We start from the raw sequence: 9418 nt of genomic DNA, 5'->3' as shown, positions 1-9418 counted from the left end.
TATAACTACTATAATACTGCTCCTATGTACAAGAATATAACTACTATAATACTGCTCCTATGTACAAGAATATAACTACTATAATACTGCCCCTATATACAAGAATATAACTACTATAATACAGCTCCTATGTACAAGAATGTAACTACTATAATACTGCCCCTATGTACAAGAATATAACTACTATAATACTGCCCCTATATAACTGCTATAATATTGCCCCCTGTATACAGCGGCTATATTACTGCCCCCTGTATACAGGAGTATTACGGATATAATGCCCCCTGTATACAGGTGTATTCCGGCTATAATACTGCCCCCCTGTATACAGGTGTACTACGGCTATAATACTGCCCCCTGTACACAGGTGTATTACGGCTATAATACTGCCCCCTGCACACAGGTGTATTACGGCTATAATACTGCCCCCTGCACACAGGTGTATTACGGCTATAATACTGCCCCCTGTATACAGGTGTATTACGGCTATAATACTGCCACCTGTATACAGGTGTATTACGGCTATAATACTGCCCCCTGTATACAGGTGTATTACGGCTATAATACTGCCCCCTGTATACAGGTGTATTACGGCTAGGATATGGTTAGATACACTTGGTTTTGGGACGTGTCACTCACCCGGTGCAGACGACTATATATATAACTACTATAATACTGCTCCTATGTACAAGGATATAACTACTATAATACTGCCCCTATATACAAGAATATAACTACTATAATACAGCTCCTATGTACAAGAATGTAACTACTATAATACTGCCCCTATGTACAAGAATATAACTACTATAATACTGCTCCTATGTACAAGAATGTAACTACTATAATACTGCCCCTATGTACAAGAATATAACTGCTATAATATTGCCCCCTGTATACAGCGGCTATATTACTGCCCCCTGTATACAGGAGTATTACGGATATAATGCCCCCTGTATACAGGTGTATTCCGGCTATAATACTGCCCCCCTGTATACAGGTGTATTCCGGCTATAATACTGCCCCCCTGTATACAGGTGTACTACGGCTATAATACTGCCCCCTGCACACAGGTGTATTACGGCTATAATACTGCCCCCTGCACACAGGTGTATTACGGCTATAATACTGCCCCCTGTATACAGGTGTATTACGGCTATAATACTGCCACCTGTATACAGGTGTATTACGGCTATAATACTGCCCCCTGTATACAGGTGTATTACGGCTATAATACTGCCCCATGTATACAGGTGTATTATGGCTATAATACTGCCCCTATACACGTGTATTACGGCTATAATACTGCCCCCTGTATACAGGTGTATTACGGCTATAATACTGCCCCCTGTATACAGGTGTATTACGGCTATAATACTGCCCCCTGTATACAGGTGTATTACGGCTATAATACTGCCCCCTGTATACAGGTGTATTACGGCTATAATACTGCCCCCTGTATACAGGTGTATTACGGCTATAATACTGCCCCCTGTATACAGGTGTATTACGGCTATAATACTGCCCCTATACACAGGTGTATTACGGCTATAATACTGCCCCCTGCACACAGGTGTATTACTGCTATAATACTGCCCCCTGCACACAGGTGTATTACGGCTATAATACTGCCCCCTGTATACAGGTGTATTACGGCTATAATACTGCCCCTATACACAGGTGTATTACGGCTATAATACTGCCCCTATACACAGGTGTATTACAGCTATAATACTGCCCCCTGTATACAGGTGTATTACGGCTATAATACTGCCCCTATACACAGGTGTATTACGGCTATAATACTGCCCCCTGTATACAGGTGTATTACGGCTAGGATATGGTTAGATACACTTGGTTTTGGGACGTGTCACTCACCCGGTGCAGACGTCTCATCCTTGGTGTCTCCTGGACCTGGAGGGACAGACACATGTTAGGTACGCTGCATCTAAGCAGTAGAGGTATCGCCAGTCACTGCCTTACCTTTGGTGGTGAGATACACGAGGCTCTCCTCCCTGTACACCGCCCCTGTATTAATTATAAGGGTACTACGGAATCTGATAGCATGGGATAAAGCCAGTCTGAGAGCAAAGTTGCAACAAAAGATGTATTTACTCAAAAACAGAAATGTAAACAGAACTAACAGATATTCCTGCAATAGTAACGAGGTCCTCAGCTCTATGTAGAAAATCACAGCAAACTGAGTAGCGGGGCGCGACCGCTAATGTGAACCAGTCCAGCAAGGAAATAATGTGGAAGCAAACAAGACACTTAAACGAGGAAGTCCAATAAAGTTATAGTGTGAATGCACACAGTACTTAGATGGTGAAGTCTAGCAAAACTTGCTCACACGTGTGCACAGTACTTTTTAGTAGGAGTCCAATTGTTCACAGATGATGCGTCCTGTGAATGACGTCCTGGAAAAGAGAGGACGAGGGGAGAAAGAGGGAGAGCGCTATCTAAGCGTAGTAGATGAGTACATCTTTCTTGGAGAGAAAAGCACAGCTTGAATCTTGCTCACCTGGTGTGGTTGTGCAAAGAGGTACAACACTGGGAAAAGTTTGGTACACAAAGGAAATCCTTCCACTAGTGTGCTGCACGTCGCAGCAGTTCCAGAGGCGAGAGGTAGCTGAATGGGGTGAAGCAGACCACCGAGTAGAGAGCAGCAGAAGCAGGGAGTTAGCCAGCAAACAGGCAGATGCTCAGGAGTCAGCAGCACAAAATACTCAAGCACAGGTGAACACAAGACCCGGACTTAAATAGTCAGGACAGACAGGAAGTTCCATGACAGGGCGAGATTCAAGACTCCATCTCGGATCAGGGCAAACAGACACCAGGAAAGTCCGGAATCCTTACATTACTCCCACCTCAGAAGCGGTCTCAGGACGGTCCAGGAACAGGCTTGTCAGGATATTTCTGATGGAACAGAGTAATTTTTTGAGGAGCACAGATGTTGCCCACCGGCTCCCAAGAGTTCTCCTCAGACGGATATCCTTGCCATTTGATGACGTACTGCAGTTGATTCCTGCGGATCCTGGAGTCCAGAATCTTCTCTACCACAAACTGTTCTTGTCCATCCACTAACACAGGCTGAGGAGGAGGTGTATTCCGACCCTGAAATGTATTTGGAGACACCGGTTTTAACAGGGAGACATGAAACACAGGATGTACCTTCAAGGTTCTTGGCAACTTCAGACGACAGGCAACGGAACTCACAGTCCCAGAGATCTTGAACGGGCCGATGAACTTTTGTCCGAGTTTCTGTGATAGAATGTTCAATCTCAGATTTTTAGTAGATAACCAGAATCCCCTACCTTGAACATAGGTGCAGGCTTCCGAAACCTGTCGGCAGATCTCTTATATCTCTCTTGTGCAGTAGACAGTGATTCCTTTAGGGTTTCCAGATTCTGTCTCATTGCCGCCAACGTCTCATGAACTGCAGGCACCGGTGCGTTGATCGGGGATCTGGGCAGAATACTGGGATGATAACCTAGGTTGGCAAAGAAAGGTGTTACCTTTGTAGAAGAACTCAGAGTTGTTATAACAGAATTCTGCGAGCAGGAGCAACTCCAACCAGTCATCCCGAGAATGGTTGATATAACATCGAAGATACTGTTCCAGAGTCTGATTCGTCCGTTCTGTTTGCCTATTAGTCTGAGGATGGTATGCAGAGGACAGACAAACATTAACACCAAGCGAATCACAGAATCCTTTCCAGAACTTGGACGTAAACTGCACTCCCCGATCTGAGATGACTTCGTCCGGAACTCCATGGAGCCAAAAGACATTCTGGATGACCAGATCCGCCGTCTCCTTGGCTGAAGGAAGACCATTGCAGGGAATGAAGTGGTCAGCCTTGGTAAGGCGATCTACAACCACCAGAATAGACTTTTTTCCCCCAGAGGTGGGCAATTCAACTATAAAGTCCATTGAAATAGACCCCCAAGGACGAGAGGGGACAGGTAGTGGTTGAAGCAGTCCAGTAGGTGATACACGAGGAGTCTTGAAACGTGCACATACCTCACAAGAGAGAACATAACTTTTCATGTCCTTCAGACAGGTAGGCAACCAAAAAAAAAAACAGCTCAGAAACTCCTGTGTCTTCTGTACCCCCCGATGACCCGCCAACTTGGAATCATGGACAAACTTGAGGACCTGCAGCTTTACGGCCTCTGGAACGTATAAACGTTGATCCCGGACCCACATACCGTTTCTGAGAACCAAGTTCACATCAGCAGTATGATTGGCGAGAAATGGGTCTGCGTCGTAGGCATCCTTAATGGTCTTCCATAAGTCCTTATTCTAAATGACTCCGATAAAGTTGGCATCAGACTGGACGGTCTTAGACGGGGTCCCAGGTACGGAATCCATGGCATGGATTCGGGACAAAGCATCCGCTTTCCCATTACGTGAACCTGGGTGGTACGAAATGACACAATTAAATTGATTAAAAAATAGAATCCAACGAGCCTGCCGTGGAGAAAGACATCTCACAGATCTAAGGAACTCCAGGTTGCGATGATCCGTGAGCACAATAACCTGTTGTGATGCCCCCTTGCAGATGATGTCTCCATTCCTTAAATGCAGAGATAATGGCAAGAAGCTCCTTATCTCCCACATCGTAGTTCTTTTCTGCAGCGGAGAGTCTACGAGAAAAGAAAGCACACGGATGTAACAAGCTTTTCTCTCCCGTTCTCTGTGAGAGGATGGCCCCCAGAGCACAATCCGAAGCATCCACTTCTACGATGAACGGAAGTGCTGGGTTTGGGTGAATTAGTACAGGTGCAGATGTAAACCGGGATTTAAGACAATCAAAAGCTTCCTGAGCCAGTGCGGACCACAAGAAAGTATTTTCCTTCTTAGTTAGCTGTGTAATGGGTTGCACAATTTCAGAGAAATTACGAATAAATCGTCTATAAAAGTTTGCGAATCCGATGAAATGCTGTACCTCCTTGACATTTTTAGGTGCGGGCCAATCAAGAATAGCCTGGATCTTACTTGCCTTCATGTTAAGCCCCTGTGGCGAGATGACATACCCCAGGAACTGAATCTCTGTGCGATGGAATTCACATTTCTCAGGCTTAATGTAGAGGCGATTCTCATTTAGACGCCTCAGAACAGTCTTCACATGCTCCTGATGTTCCTGCAAAGAGTCAGAAAAAATTAAGATGTCATCCAGGTAGATCACGACAAAATGGTCCAATAGATCTCTGAAAATATCATTAGCCAGATGTTGGAAGGTTGCCAGAGCATTGCAGAGACCAAAAGGCATCACCAGATATTCGGAATGCCCATAACGACATCTAAATGCAGTCTTCCATTCATCTCCAGAGCGGATCCTAATTAAATTATATGCTCCCCGAAGATCTAACTTGGAGATCTTGGCCTGTCGCACTCTTTCCAGCAGTTCAGGGATCAACGGCAAAGAGTAGCGATTCCGAAGTCACCTTATTGAGCTCCCGGTAGTTGATACATGGTCTAAGAGTTCCATCCTTCTTAACGAAAAAGATGGGTGCTCCTGCCGGTGATGAGGAGGGGCGAAAAAAACCCTTAGCCAAATTCTCATCGATGTATTCCTTTAAAGCCTTCAGCTCCGGAACTGCAAGTGGGTAGACATTCTTAAAAGGAATAGCGGCCCCCGGAAGCAGCTCAATGGGACAATCATACGGTCTGTGAGGAGGAAGCTGGTCTGCCATCTTCTTCTCACAAATGTCCGAAAATTCACTATACACAGATGGTAAAGTAGATACCTCAGTGGCACATTTCGTATCTCGAAGACTCACTAGGCCTGTTACCGGTGTCTCCTTTGATGGAAAAGTGATTTCCTTGGTCTCCCAGTTGATAATAGGATTTTGTGACTGCAGCCATGGAATCCCCAAAATTTAAGGGAAATGTGGTGAAGAGATCAACATAAATGGCAGCATTTCCTGATGATCAGGGTCTATGAAGATTTCCAGAAGTACAGTCTCTTGATCTACTGGTCCAGAGACTAGAGGGGAGCCATCCACCGTTTCCATAGTTACCGGGGTGGCTCTCTGCTGGATCCCTATGCCATGTTCCCGGGCAAATGTTAAGTCCATAAAATTTCCTCCTTCCCCTGAATCCACCATAGCTGCACAGGGAATCCATTGACCGGATCTTAATAGGAAGGGAGCAATGGTTGTCCTTACGCTCCAGCGTCTTGGGAGAGGCAGTCATAGACAGAGTGAAAAATGGCATTCACAGCAAAACTAGACTCAGATGTAATGGATTTAGCATCCTGATTATCAAATTCCCCAACCGTGGCCAGTATCTTGCGGGGCCGCTTGGGACAATTGATAAGAAAGTGATCTGACTGACCGCAGTAAAAGCACAGACTTTCCCGGAAACGATGCTCCCTGCGCTCGATACTCTCGCGCCGCTGTAGTGCATCCACCTTCATGGGAACTGTTTCAGCCTCCCAAGAGGATTTGCCTGACGGTTCTTTAGAAGGAAGGGAAGAGTTAGTGACACGATTAGAGGCTGCAAATCTCTCCTGTCTACGCTCAGTAACACGTATATCTATGCGTACACAATGCTGTATAAAAGCGTCCAACTCTTCCGGTGCATCTGCATGAGCTCGTTCATCCTTTAAGACATTAGACAATCCCCTCTTAAAAATGGGTAATTGGGCATAACTGTCCCAAATCGTATCCACCGCCAGCCGTCTAAACTCAGTAGCGTATTCAATGACAGGACGCTTACCCTGACGTAGTGATAACAAGGCGGTTTCAGCTGTAGTGCGACGATTAGGGTCATCAAACATCATAGACATTGCAGCAAGAAAATCATCTAGGTTATTCAGTCGAGGGTCACGAGTCTCCATCAGCGGATTTGCCCATGCGAGAGCTCGGGAAGTGAGCAACATGATAATACATAAAACCTTGGATCGATCAGTAAGGAAATGGGCGGCATGCACATCAAAATACAAAAGGCATTGGTTTACAAACCCATGAAACTTGTAACGATCCCCACTAAACCTAAATGGTGGTAACTTAGGAGGAGTAATTGGCTGTGGTTGTACTGGGGGTGGAGGAGCTCGTGCAGTCATCTGCCACCTGATTACCTAAGTCCTGAAGAGCCTGTCCAAAATGAGCCTCCCAGTTAGCAACCTTGTTTTGCAATGCCTCAATATCCCCTGTAAAGAGTGGATCATAGAGAACAGCTGATCCATCTTTGTCTCAGTCGACATTATCCCAGCAGATTCCTTTAAAGGCTTGAGTATCCTGTAATAATTATATGGGTACTACGGAATCTGATAGCATGGGCTAAAGCCAGTCTGAGAGCAAAGTTGCAACAAAAGATGTATTTACTCAAAAAACAAATGTAAACAGAACAGATATTTCTGCAATTGTAACGAGGTCCTCCGCTCTATATAGAGAATCACAGCAAACAGAATAGCGAACAAAACATGGTACAGATATTCCTGCAATAGTAACGAGGTCCTCAGCTCTATGTAGAAAATCACAGCAAACTGAGTAGCGGGGCGCGACCGCTAATGTGAACCAGTCCAGCAAGGAAATTATGTGGACGCAAACAAGACACTTGAACGAGGAAGTCCAATAAAGTTATAGTGCAAATACACACAGTACTTAGATGATGAAGTCCAGCAAACTTGCTCACACGTGTGCACAGTACTTGTTAGTAGGAGTCCAATTGTTCACAGATGATGCGTCATGTGAATGACGTCCTAGAAAAGAGAGGACGAGGGGAGAAAAGGGGAGAGCGCTATCTAAGCGTAGTAGATGAGTACATCTTTCTTGGAGAGAAAAGCACAGCTTGAATCTTGCTCACCTGGTGTGGTTGTGCAAAGAGGTACAACACTGGGAAAAGTTTTGTACAACTAAGGAAATCCTTCCACTAGTGTGCTGCACGTCGCAGCAGTTCCAGAGGCGAGAGGTAGCTGAATGGGGTGAAGCAGACCACCGAGTAGAGAGCAGCAGAAGCAGGGAGTTAGCCAGCAAGCAGGCAGATGCTTAGGAGCCAGCAGCACAAAATACTCAAGCACAGGTGAGTAGAAGACCCGGACTTAAATAGTCAGGACAGACAGGAAGTTCCATGACAGGGCGAGTTCCAAGACTCCATCTTGGATCAGGGCGAACAGACACCAGGAAAGTCCGGAATCCTTACACCGCCGTCCCCAGCTGTGAGGTGGAATCTCAGCCTTTGGGCGTCACTGACAGCAAGCAGAGATCTTGACATGAAGCAGAATACAGGAGAATGTCGTCCAGCGCCAGGCCGATGTTCTGCAGCAGCGGTCATTGCACATGGCGGGCGGCTCCAGCACGGGGAGGGTTAACCCCTCATCAATCCTTTTCCTGCAGATGAACTTGGGGAGGGTGAAGACATCTAAAACCAACCAGGTGTCAAATCTCTTAATCCTGTCACTATGGAGACGGACGAGAGCCGATAATCTCGCACCGTCGCCGACTGTCCCAGCAGGCACTACACCCCGATTAGGAGGAGGATGGGAGTAGTGGTCCGGGCCGCATATCCCACCGAGGTCATCTTTATCGGAGTGCAAGCTCTCGTGTTCGCCTCCATTAATAAAGCACAGAAGGAAGGTTTGTGACTTTCCTGAAACTTCAGATGAGAACATTTCCCCAAATTAAGAGGTCGTCCTGCCCCCACAGAAAATCCTTATAATATATAAGACATCATTTATCACAGGCAGCCGATCTCCCGCCCCAGAAGACCCTACAGGAAACGATCAGAGCGGTGTGTGAAGGGGGCTGGCTAAGACGGCCCCCTCCTAAAATCACAGGATAGAAAGAAGGGGTTGTCTGCTCATTACAATACCTAAGCCCCCTCATCTATAATGGCCGAGGTGTAGACAGAAGGGGGCTGGCTTAGGTAGATATGAGGTGGCCGGTCACACACTGCTCTGGTCGCTGCTAACACAGGAAACTGGAAGGATTGGGCATCAAGTTTAAAGGGGAAAATAAACTTCTTAAAAACTTTTTGTAAGCTGTTTAGTGGTTTTGATCGGTGGGTCCAGCAGGCGACACTCGGCTGTGTGAACAGCGACTGCAACACACGAGAACTGTCAGAAGTTTCCCAACTTTTTCATGGCTTGGCTATACTTTATAGTGTTAAAGTTTCACTTTGAGACTTATGGGAAAGTCACAGAACTTCTCATCCAGCGATGAAACTTCAGCTGGAGACATTTCTGAGAACATTGCTGCGGGTGAGGCCGAGATGGGGGTAAATCAATGACGACGGGTGCACAAAGGCGGCTACACTAATATCCCCAAACTGTCTATTACCAGTAGTAAGGTCCCCTCCCCCGCCCCTCTGCAGCCGCCCTCTACACCACGGAGCCACCACCCTCTACGCCACGGAGCCACCACCCTCTACGCCACGGAGCCACCACCCTCCACACCACGGAGCCACCGCCATC

Source organism: Ranitomeya imitator, chromosome 9, assembly GCF_032444005.1.
Source record: "Ranitomeya imitator isolate aRanImi1 chromosome 9, aRanImi1.pri, whole genome shotgun sequence".
Lineage (NCBI taxonomy): Eukaryota > Metazoa > Chordata > Amphibia > Anura > Dendrobatidae > Ranitomeya > Ranitomeya imitator.
Note: the sequence above shows the minus strand (reverse complement) of the source record.